Source organism: Lithobates pipiens, unplaced genomic scaffold (genome assembly GCF_037356315.1).
Source record: "Lithobates pipiens isolate NorthernLeopardFrog02 unplaced genomic scaffold, aLitPip1_a1.2 Scaffold_24, whole genome shotgun sequence".
In the NCBI taxonomy this organism is placed as follows: Eukaryota; Metazoa; Chordata; class Amphibia; order Anura; family Ranidae; genus Lithobates; species Lithobates pipiens.
In genome coordinates this window covers 14,386,593-14,399,211 of record NW_027507786.1, presented here as the reverse complement: position 1 = coordinate 14,399,211, position 12,619 = coordinate 14,386,593, and the positions used below count along the sequence as shown (strand labels likewise).

Sequence of the window (12,619 nt, the reverse complement as noted above, 5' to 3'; positions counted from 1 at the left end):
CGATTTTTCAGCTTTCAGCGCTCTTACGCTTTGAATGACAATTGCGCGGTCATACAACACTGTACACAAACGACATGTTTATCATTTTGTTCACACAAATAGAGCTTTCTTTAGTGGTATTCATTTTTTTGTTTTTTTTTGTTTTTTTTTGCTAAATAAACTAAAACAAAATGTGAAGAAATAAAAAAAATAAAAGATATTTTGTTTCTGTAATAAAACTTTGCATATAAGTAATTTTTCTCCTTCATTGATGAGCACTGATAGGCGGCACTGATGGAACCTGATAGGCAGCACTGATAGGCTGCATTGATGGGCACTGATAGGCGGCACTGATGAGGCTACACTGATGGGCACTGATAGGTGGCACTGATGATGAGGCACTGATGAGGCTACACTGATGGGCACTGATAGGCTGCATTGATGGGCACCGATAGGCTGCACTGATAGGCGACACTGATGAGGCTGCACTGATGGGCACTGATAGTCTGCACTGATGAGCACTGATAGGTGGCACTGATGAGGAGGCACTGATGGGCACTGATAGGCGGCACTGATGAGGCTATACTGATGGGCACTGATAGGCGGCACTGATGGAACCTGATAGGCAGCACTGATAAGCACTGATAGGCTGCATTGATGGGCACCGATAGGTGACACTGATGAGGCTGCACTGATGGGCACCGATAGGTGACACTGATGAGGCTGCACTGATGGGCACTGATAGGTGACACTGATGAGGCTGCACTGATGGGCACTGATAGTCTGCACTGATGAGCACTGATAGGTGGCACTGATAGGCAGCACTGATGAGCACTAATAGTGGCACTGATGAGGCTGCACTGATGGGTATGGATAAACTGCACTAATGAGTCTGCACTGATGAACACTGATATGCTCCACTGATGAGGAGGCACTGATACGCTCCACTGATGAGGAGGCACTGATAGGCTGCACTGATAAGGAGGCACTGATGAGCACTTATAGGCTGCACTGATGAGCACTGATAGGCTGCACTAATAAGGAGGCAGTGATGAGCACTGATATGCTGCACTGATGAGCACTGATAGGCTGCACTGATGAGCACTGATAAGGAGGCACTGATGAGCACTAATAGGCTGCACTGATGAGAAGGCACTGATAGGTGGCAATGATGGGCACTGATAGGCTGCACTGATGAGCACTGATAGGTGGCAATGGTGGGCACTGATAGGCTGCACTGATGAGCACTGATAAGGAGGCACTGATGAGCACTAATAGGCTGCACTGATGAGAAGGCACTGATAGGTGGCAATGATGAGCACTAATAGGCTGCACTGATGAGGAGGCACTGATAGGCGGCAATGATGGGCACTGGTGAGCACTGATAGGTGGCACTCATAGGCAGCAATGATGGGCACTGATGAGCACTGATAGGGGGGACTGATAGGCACTGATGGGGCAGCACTGATAATCCGAAGGACACAGCAATCACAAAGCGTGTCGGATGTGTTGCCCAGGGGGTGGGTGGGGGGGTTGTGTTTCTGGGAGGACATCCACGGACGCCCCCCGGAAGGAGAAAGCTGCACTGTAACTGTCTTTCAGCTATAACAGGAGTTTGAGGTGGTTCAAGTGATATTAAACCCAAAACCCCCAAAAAATGATATGTTGCAGCTTAGCAATCATCAGATGTGGTGGCTGCATTAGTTTTCTTCTGTAGGCTTTTCCTCCCTTCTGTTTTCACCTGGTGACTTGCCCAGTAACCCACCTCCTTTATTAGAGCGCCTCCCGCTCTGTATGAAGGAGCACAGGAGGTACTTGTGGACAGCAGCCTTGTCAGGAACATCCACTCCTCCAGAATGATGTCAAGACATTTTGAAATTTCCTCCCATTGCTTGCATCAGGACTGCGGGCTCTTGAGAGAAGTACTGAGGCCGGGGTCTGGGATGTCATCAGGAAGTTATGTCCAGCCCCCTGCTGGCTCCTCCTACCAGCCATGATCTGCCTGCATTGCATAGAGAAACATAAAGACCCGGTGATGATGTCACTGGGTCTAAAATATGATATTTAATGAAAAGGGAAAGGTTATATATAATAATTTTTGCTAGCATGTTGATGAGGGGGAGGGGGGAACCAGGGAAGGCAAAATACAAGCAGATTACACTTGGCTTGGTTCACATATATGGGAATCGGATGCGTTTTGAACCACATCACATGTGAACCAGACCAGCTTCCAATGCCGGTTCTTTATGGACCTTGCTTTGTGCCCTGGGGGGCAATCATTTTGGAACAGGAAGGGGCCGTCCCCAAACTGTTTCCAAAAAGTTGTCCGAAGTGTCTTGGTATGCTGGGGTCTTATGAGTTCCCTTCACTGGAACTAAGGGGCACAACCCACCCCCCGAAAAACAACCCCCCACACCATAATCCCCCCCTCCACCAAATGATTTGGATCAGTGCACAAAGCAAGGTCCATAAAGACATGGATGAGCGAGTTTGGAGTGGAGGAACTTGACTGGCCTGCACAGAGTCCTGACCTAAACCCCACATAGAACACCTTTGGGATGAAATAGAGTGGAGAATGTGAGCCAGGCCTTCTCGCCCAACATCAGTGCCTGACCTCACAAATGCCCTTCTGGAAGAATGGTCACACATTCCCATAGACACACTCCTAAACCTTCTGGACGGCCTTCCCAGAAGAGTTGAAGCTGTTATAGCTGCAAAGGGCGGGGCCAACTCAATATTGAACCCTCCGGACTAAGACTGGGGTGCCATTAAATTTCATGTGTGTGTAAAGGCGGGTGTCCCAATACTTTTGGCAATATAATGTATCTATGGGAGGTCTATAGATTCTCTGATATCTTATAGATATAATATTTCATAGATCCCTCAGTTCTGGATATTTTGAGGAGAGGACGGTGTGCTGTAGAGCTGAAGCTGGAAGGCTTCTAACAACAACCCCCCATCCCCTCCCCCCCCCCCCCCGGGCCCCCAAGCCCACATCAGCTGGTCCGTCCCCTGACACATTGCCAATGAATATTCTCCTGCACGGGGTCCTGAACATGCGGTGGCAGGTGTGCGCCTGGTACATCTGTGCCCCGTGTAATTTAATTTATTACTGCTGCTTAATTCCGTGTCACGGCTGTTGTAATATTGGCATCGGCAACGGCCGGGGAGGTTGTAGAATTACAATTTTCAGCCACATCAATCTTCCATAACCGAGTCAGGAAGGGAAAATAAGACCATATGGGGGAAGGAGGGATGTGATTCCTGGCCAAAAACATGAGAAAGTCACATCATCAGAGACGTTCACCCAGCCTCAAAACTCTACTAGAACCTTAACACTTATTCATGACCTTAACACTAAAATTGATTGTAGCACTTAAAGTGCAACTTAGGGCCAGGGGGGTGGGCAGTCACATATTACCAACAGGCAGTAAATACCATCCAACACAAGCCCTCACTGGCCTCTGTAGCTGCAGGAACTGCGGAGTAATTCATTTTCAATGTTTTCAGCAAAAACACTTTCACTTTCATTTCAGCAGTGGAGCCGCCTCTACTTCCCAGGTCTAGCAGAAACTCAGCAGATAAGCTCCCCCCTCCCAGTAGTGACACAGCAGCTCAGCTCACCTATCCCAGCAGTAACTCAGCAGCACAGCTCCCCTATTTCAGCAATGCCTCAACGGATAGGCTCCCCCCTCCCAGTAGATACAGAGACTCACCCTTTTCTTTTGCCTGGCATTGACTCAGCAGCTCAGCTCACCCTGCTATTTCTTTGAAGCATTGACTCCACAGTACAGCTCCCCTATCCCAGAAATAACTCAGCAGCTCAGCTCCCCTCTCCCAGCAGTGACTCGGCAGCTCAGCTCCCCTCTCCCAGCAGTGACTCGGCAGCTCAGCTCCCCTCTCCCAGCAGTGACTCGGCAGCTCAGCTCCCCTCTCCCAGCAGTGACTCGGCAGCTCGGCTCCCCTCTCCCAGCAGTGACTCGGCAGCTCAGCTCCCCTCTCCCAGCAGTGACTCGGCAGCTCAGCTCCGCTCTCCCAGCAGAGACTCAGAAGCTCAGCTTCCCTCTCCCAAGCTCAGCTCCCCTCTCCCAGCAGTGACTCAGTAGCTCAGCTCCCCTCTCCCAGCAGTGACTCAGTAGCTCAGCTCCCCTCTCCCAGCAGTGACTCAGTAGCTCAGCTCCCCTCTCCCAGCAGTGACTCAGAAGCTCAGCTCCCCTCTCCCAGCAGTGACTCAGTAGCTCAGCTCCCCTCTCCCAGCAGTGACTCAGTAGCTCAGCTCCCCTCTCCCAGCAGTGACTCAGAAGCTCAGCTCCCCTCTCCCAGATGTGACTCAGTAGATCGGCTCACTATGCTCCCTTCTCAGTAACACAGCTTAGATCATTCTTTTTCAGCACAAACTCTGCAGCTCAGCTTCCCCCTTCCAGCAGTGACTCAGCAGCTCAGCCCCCCCTCTCTACAGAGACCCACCACTCACCCTTCTACTCCTCCTGGTATTAGCTCAGCAGCTTAGCTCACCCTGCTATCTCTTTGAAGCTTTCATTCAATAGTTCAGCTCCCCTATCCAAGAAGTAACTCAGTAGATCAGCTCACTATGCTCCCTTCTCAGTAACACAACTGCTTAGCTCACTATTGTCTTCCCCCCTCCCAGCAGGGACTCAGCAGCTCACCATTCTCCCCCTCCTGGCATTCACTCAGCAGCACAGAGTAAGCAGCTCAGCTCCCCCCTCCCAGCAGTGACTCAGCAGCTCAGCTCCCTCCCCCCAGCACAGACCCAGCAGCTCCCCCTGTCCTCCCTCCTGGCATTAACTCAACAGTTCAGCTCCTCTATCCCAGAAGTAACTCAGCAGCTCAGCTCTCCTATCCTAGGTGTGACTCAGTAGATCGGCTCGCCATGCTCCCCTCTCAGTTACCCAACAGCTTAGCTGATTCTTGTCAACTTTTACAGCACAGACTCAGTAGCTCAGCCCCCCCCCCCCTTTCCCAGCAGAGACTCAGCAGCTCAGCTCACCCTGATACTTTGAAGTGTTGTCTCAACAGTTTAGCTCCCTTATCACATAAGTAACTCAGCAGCTCAGCTCCCCCCTCCCAGCAGTGACTCAGCAGCTCCCCATTCCCCCTCCTGGCATTGACTCTGCAGCTCAGCTTACCCTGCTATCTTTTTATAAGCATGCATACAATTTCTCTAACAGCAGCTCAGCTCCCCCCTCCCCGCAGTGACTCAGCAGCTCCCCCTGTTCCCCCTCCCTGCAGAGACTCAGCAGCTCCCCCTGTTCCCCCTCCCTGCAGAGACTCAGCAGCTCCCCCTGTTCCTCCTCCCCGCAGAGACTCAGCAGCTCCCCCTGTTCCCTGTTCCCCCTCCTGGCATTGACTCAGCAGCTCATCTCACCGTGCTATCTCTTTGAAGCATTGACTCCACAGTACAGCTCCCCTATCCAGGATGTGACTCAGTAGATCAGCTCACCATGCTCCCTTCTCAGTAACACAACAGCTTAGCTCATTCTTATCCTCATGCCCAGCCCAAACTCAGAAGCTCCCCCCCAGCAGCAACTCAGAAGCTCAACCCCCCCCCCCCAGCAGTGACTCAGCAGCTCAGCTCCCCCTCCCCGCAGAGACTCAGCAGCTCAGCTCACCCTGCTATCTCTTTGAAGCCTTGTCTCAGCACTTTTGCTCCCTTATCACAGAAGTAACTCAGCAGCTCAGCTCCCCTATCCAAGACGTGACTCAGTAGATCAGCTCACTATGCTCCCTTCTCAGTAACACAAAAACTTAGCTCATTCTTGTCATCTTTTCCAGCCCAGACTCAGTAGCTCAGCTCCAAGCATTGACAAAGCAGCTCAGCTCCCCCCTCTGAGCAGTGACAAAGCAGCTCACCCTTTTTCCCCTCCCAGCAGTGACTCGGCAGTTCAGCTCCCCCCCCCCTTCGAGCAGTGACTCAGCAGCTCACCCTTCTTCCCCTCCCAGTAGTGACTCAGCAGCTCAGCTCCACCCTCCCAGCAGTGAATCAGCAGCTCACCCTTCTTCCCCTCCCAGCAGTGACTCAGCAGCCCAGCTACCCCCTCTGAGCAGTGACACAGCAGCTCACCCTTCTTCCCCTCCCAGCAGTGACTCAGCAGCTCAGCTACCCCCTCTGAGCAGTGACACAGCAGCTCACCCTTTTTCCCCTCCCAGCAGTGACTCAGCATCTCAGCTCCCTCCCTCTGAGCAGTGACTCAGCAGCTCACCCTTCTTCCCCTTCCCAGCAGTGACTCAGCAGCTCAGCTCCCTCCCTCTGAGCAGTGACTCAGCAGCTCACCCTTCTTCCCCTCCCAGCAGTAACTCAGCAGCTTAGCTCTCCCTTCCCAGTAGAGATCAGCAGCTCAGCTCCCCTCTTTCAGCAGAAGCTGGCCAACAATCTACTAATCCCTAATGTGCACAGGAAGAGAGGATAGCAGAGTGCTGAGGCTTCACTGCTTCACCGAGGATGAATTCTTCCACAGTGCCCGCAGCTACAGAGGTCAGTGAGGGCTTTTTTTTTTTTTTTTTACGTTTTTAATGCTTGTAAGAATGTGTAAATAATTGACTATCCATATCCTGGCCACAGTTCTACTAGAAGATAACCCGGACTGGAAAATGCAACCATCACATAACACAATAAAACCCTAAAACTCAAGACTTACCATGAACCTTCTAACCCTGGGGTGCGGGAAACCTTCACAACTCTGCATTGCAGTTTATCAGGGAAGTGGTGCATAAAAAAAAGCTTTCCACGTCGCTTTCCGGCATGCCACGTTAGGAAGAAATGAATGGTAACGCATGTATGATAAGGGCCAGCCGCATCGAAGAACGTAGAGTGTGAATGTATCTGGTGACGTTTAATCCACCACGAACTGTTCGAACCCGGACCCCTGAAATGAGCTCTCAGGGAAGTGGATTAACACTTCTGCTCCAAGATCGTGCATCCCCGAGATCTCCCGTTTCTGAGATCTCGTTGTCAAAAACTACCAGTTCAAAAAAGCTCAAAACCTTGCATTCACCGAAATCTGGCAAATCCTGGGATTGAACGAATGATAGAAACTCTGACACAGATTTACTGCACAATCGCCCCAAACATTCATTTATATACCGTAACTTGGTAACCACCATCTGCATTATTGACCAAGTCTCGGGGATTGTGCAGGATGTTGATTGAGCTAGGATGTATGTCAGGACGCATGTGCCAATACACAGGCCAGGCACTTCTGCCAGTATCCTGCGTGGGCATGCTTATTTGAACGAAGATGCATACAGGTGCATTGAGCGCACATTGGCGCACACCAACCTGGTCCAATTTCAGAACTGCCTCCAAATGCCCTTTTTAAAGGAGTGGCCAGAAGATTGCTGGATGATCTTCAGCATACCTGTGTTCCTTGCTCCCGTGTATCCTGCGTTTATCCCGACTTCGTGTTATCAACTCAGACTTCTATTTGCTTGACCCTTGGTTATGACCTCCACTGGTAAAGGATTCTGCATCTCCTGATCAACCATGCATGACCCTGGCTTGGCTCCTGACTATTTTGCTGTCTCCATCCTCCTGATCATTGTGTATGACCCTGGCTCTGACTCCTGACCATGCTTTTGTCTCCTATCTTACTTCCCCTCTGTGTATGACCTCAGTCTGGATCCTGGTCAACCATGTATGACCCTGGCTCCTGACCACGCTGTCGTCTCCTATCTTACTCCCCCTCTGTGTATGACCTCAGTCTGGATCCTGGTCAACCATGTATGACCCTGGCTCCTGACCACGCTGTTGTCTCCTATTTTACTCCCCCTCTGTGTATGACCTCAGTATGGATCCTGGTCAACCATGTATGACCCTGGCTCCTGACCACGCTGTCGTCTCCTATCTTACTCCCCCTCTGTGTATGACCTCAGTATGGATCCTGGTCAACCATGCATGACCCTGGCTCCTGACCATGCTGTTGTCTCCTATTTTACTCCCCCTCTGTGTATGACCTCAGTCTGGATCCTGATCAACCATGTATGACCCTGGCTCTGGCTCCTGACCACGCTGTCGTCTCCTATCTTACTCCCCCTCTGTGTATGACCTCAGTCTGGATCCTGATCAACCATGTATGACCCTGGCTCTGGCTTCAGACTACTCTGCTGTCTCCATCCTCCTGATCAAGTTGTATGACCCTGGTTCTGGCTGCTGACCACACTGGTGTCACTTATCTCAATCCACCTCAGCTTTGATCTTGATCTCGACCACACAACTCCAGTTCCTCCCTGGTACTTTGATCCGGGACACCACCTTCATCCACGACCACAATGGATGCCATCACACCGCCTACTACCGAACCTGACCCGCTCTACCAGAAGTGTACCTTGTGTCAGGGCCATCTTAAGAGCATCATGGGCCCCTGGGCAAAGTAATGCACCGGGGCCCACACCAGCCTCCCCAATTTATGCACCTACTCTCAAGAATTAAAGTATAAAGTGCAGAGACTTCGCTGCTTCATTGAGGATGAATTCTTCCACAGTGCCTGCAGCTACAGAGGTCAGTGAGGGCTTGTTTTTTTTTACGTTTTTAATGCATAAAGTATATTAATGTATAAATAGTTGATAGAATTAAACATATATTTATAAGTTCAATAAAATCTATTTTAAACAAATTTTTTTTTTCCATAAATCAAAGACGAATCAACACCAAGGGTACAGTACAGGCGGGGGGGGTTCCAGAATGCTGCCTGGGACACGGCCATCCCAGTACAGCATAGTAAATATTTTGATTGTCCCGGCAAATCCAGGACAGTTGGAAAGTCTGATGTAATGCAAGATTATCATGGGGTCCCCATGCACCTGGGGCCCCTGGGCATTGCCCGTGCATTAGGAAGGCCCTACTTTGTGTTCCTGCTGACATCCTCACCCGAGTGCCTGAGAACTAGCTAGTTGGACATTTCGTGGAGCAGCCACCAGCAAACCAGATCATCAGCACCCATGCTTCTTTGAGCCTTGCACTTCCTGTCATGACCTGAATGGGTGCTTGGTCCATAGCAGCAAAGGAAGCCCCCTCATCACTTCGGCCATCATGCAGGTACATGACAATGTATCTGGTTTAACCCAAACCTCATAATCAGGTAATGATAAAACAGAGAACAATCTGGATGGACCTGATAGCCACTGCCGCTAAGATGACCATTTAGGAGGAACCAGTGGCAAAGGATTGCTGGATGATCTTCAGCTTGCCTGTGTTCCTTGTTACCCGTGTATCCTGACTTCTTGTTACCAACTTGGCTTCCTTCCTGACTTTCACTTTGTTTGACCCCTGGTTGTGACCTCCACTCATTTAAGTACTCTGCTTCTCCTGATCAACCATGCATGACCCTGGCTTGGCTCCTGACTATTTTGCTGTCTCCATCCTCCTGATCACGGTGTATGATCCTGGCTCTGGCTCCTATCCACACTATTGTCTCTTATCTTATTAACCCTCCATGTATGACCACAGTCTGGATCTTGATCTTGACCACACCACTCCAGTTCCATTCTACCAATTCGATCCTGCACCACTTTTGTCCACTATGGGTGTCATCACACCTCTTACTGCTGAACCTGACCTTCTCCACCACAAATATACCTGTTGTTCCGGCTGACATCCTCACCCGTCTGCCTGAGAACTAATCCAAACTTCATAACCAGACAGGTGAGGATAAAACAGAGAACAATCAGTATAGACCTGGTGACCACTGCCACTTGGATGACCATTTAAGAAGGAAGCAGGAACAAAGGATTGCTGGATGATCTTATGCTTGACTGTGTTTCTTGACTTCTTGTTACCCACTTGGCTTGCTTCTGGACTTCCACTTTGCATGACCACTGGCTGTGACCTCCACTCGTTTAAGTATTCTGCTTCTCTTGATCGACCATGTATGACCCTGGCTTGCCTCCTGACTATTCTGCTGTCCCCTTTCCTCCTGACCATGGTGTGTGACTCTGCCTCTGGCTCCTTACCGTGCTGTTGTCTCTTACCATCCTCTGTGTGTGTGACCTCAGTCTGGATCTTAATCTTGACCACACCACTGCAGCTCCTCTCTACCACTATGATCCTGCACCACTCTCATCCACTATGGGTGTCATCACATTGCCCACTGCTGAACCTGAACTGTTACACTACAAGTATACCTTGTGTTCCTGCTGACATTCTCACTTGCTTGCCTGAGAATTACCCATTCGGACACTTCCTGGAGCAGCCACCAGCAAACCAGTCTATTGGCACCCATGCTTCTTGGAGCCTTGCACTCCCTGTCACCACCTTCAGGGGTTCTTGGGTCATAGCAGCAAAGGAAGCCCTCTCATCACTTTGGCCTCCTACCAGGTATGTGACAATGTATCTGGTTTAATCAGACAGATGAATATAAAACAGAGAACAATCTGGATGGATCTGATGGCCACTGCCACTAAGATGACCATTTCAGGTGTAATATTGGCAATGATGGAACCTAGCGTGTTGTTTTCAATAATTGTGCCATGAGTATGGGTTAAATCCTGGATGCGCTCTTCTTTTTGCAAGGCAATATTTCAATGTGTGCCATTAATGTCTTGGACACGCCATACCTTTAAGGCAGGGGATGTATTAGATACTTGGTGAAAAACACCCAGCCATTGGGTGACCAATGTAGACCTGAGGGACCTATCATATTGCTCTTGTAGTAACCAGGCATGTACAGGCCATTGGGACTACCGGGAGTTTCCCGGTGGGCCAATGGCTCAGTGGGCCACTCTGATGAAAGGGGGTTGGTGATGGGACACTCTGATGTAAGGGGGTTGGTGATGGGACACTCTGATGTAAGGGGGTTGGTGATGGGACACTCTGATGTAAAGGGTGCTGATGGGACACTCTGATGAAAGGGGGCTGGTGATGGGACACTCTGATGTAAGGGATTGCTGATGGGACACTCAAAATGTAAGTGGGCCGGTCTGGGTGAAGTCCAGGGCCAAAGTTCTGTCCCAGTCCAGCCCTGGTAGTAACCCTCTCAGGAGGCCATCTTTCTTAGGCCATGCCTATTGCAGTTGTCTTGGTATTTCTTGCCATCCTCTACTTTGATTTATGAAAAATTGAGAGAAAAGCTTTAAAGTTGGGTGATAACAAAGAGAGGACCTATGGCAGGTAGGATCTTACCATTGCAATCACCAATCAAAAGATGGCCGGTGACTAAGCCCAGTGGGCTCCAAAATATCATTTCTGAAGTGAACTTAGAAGTAACCTCTCAGGATACAAATTTTGAAGATGCCATTGCCAACTTATTTTTGGTTCCCATTTAGGATTCGTCAAAGGCAGAAGCCTACAGGACAGGCTAAATGTGCAGCATCGAACCAACCCAGCTTGGAGGCACCACCATCCAACACCCCCATTCCACCCTTCACATGCCATCTCTTTGGAATACACCTCAAAAACCTGAAGGTCACTTCAAGGACATTTGCTGATTCGGGTTAAATATATTTGAGATCTCTTATGCCATCTGTCAACAGCTAAAATATTTTATCAGCCCCCATTCAAACATCGGCTCATTAGCGAATTCACCGCAAACAACCGGCACAGATTTCGGAGGTGGCAATCTGCAACCTACAGACCCAACATGTCTGGAATGAAACGCGTCTCGCTCAGCAGAACTGGTGCATAGCCAAGCCTAGCAAGCAAGCATCTGCGTAAACTATGGTGACTGTGGTTTATTTTCACACATGATCTGCACACTAAACAATCGTCCATGTAGATGACACAGATCTCAGCATTAATTATGATAATTACTGTGTAGGTTGAAAAACAAGTCATTAAAAAAAAAAAAATGAAATCTGTAGTGTTCATTTTAGTTTCCAGCATCAGTAAAATATTAATTGTTGCAAAAATTGGCCCAACATTCGGCCAAAGAACAGGAAATTACCATTTGATTTTTGACCAATGTTTGTTTAACGGTCACCTTGACAAAGGGCATTTATTGAAAATTACTGAGAAGGAGAATATGAGCAAAAATAAATAAATAAAAAGAAAGTCATAAAACAAAACAAATTATATAACTATATCCTTTTTTTTTTTAATGTTCAATATTAAGCAAAAATATTTTCGGAGTTGAGCATAACAAGCGATAAAAAAAAAAAAAAAAAAAAAAAATATATATATATATATATATATTTTTTTTTTTTTATTTTTTTATTTTTTTTATGTTCAATATTAAGCAAAAATATTTTCGGAGTTGAGCATAACAAGCCATAAAACAAAAAAAAATTTAAATAAATAAATATATATATATATATATATATATATAAAAATATATAATTTTTTGTTTGTTTTCTTTCATTTTCAATTTTGAGCAAAAATATTTTCAATATTGAGCATAAAAAAAAACTATTAAAAATTTTATTTTTGTTTTAATTTTCAATATTGAAGGGTTGACGAGTCTTAAAAAAATCAAACAAATCAAGCAAAAATAAAAAAAATAAAATACATTGGCTGGCCCATTACAAGGTTGGCCCATTATCGTAGCCCAAATAAAAAAAATATATAATGCTAGTGCATTGGAAGAGTCTTCGATGAAGAGAACTGAAATTCGGTTTGATTGAAAATTTCTAGAAAAAAGTCACCAATTAAGGATAGATATTCACCAGGACATGGGATGGTTCCATCACCAAC

The 12,619-nt window shown here is 48.0% G+C and overlaps 1 protein-coding gene across 1 annotated transcript in view; it reads right to left on the bottom strand.

Moving 5' to 3' along the window:
• SLC17A6 (solute carrier family 17 member 6) overlaps window positions 1–12,619 on the bottom strand; it is a 119,318-nt gene that overhangs the window by 101,135 nt on the left and 5,564 nt on the right. The window lies entirely within an intron of this gene.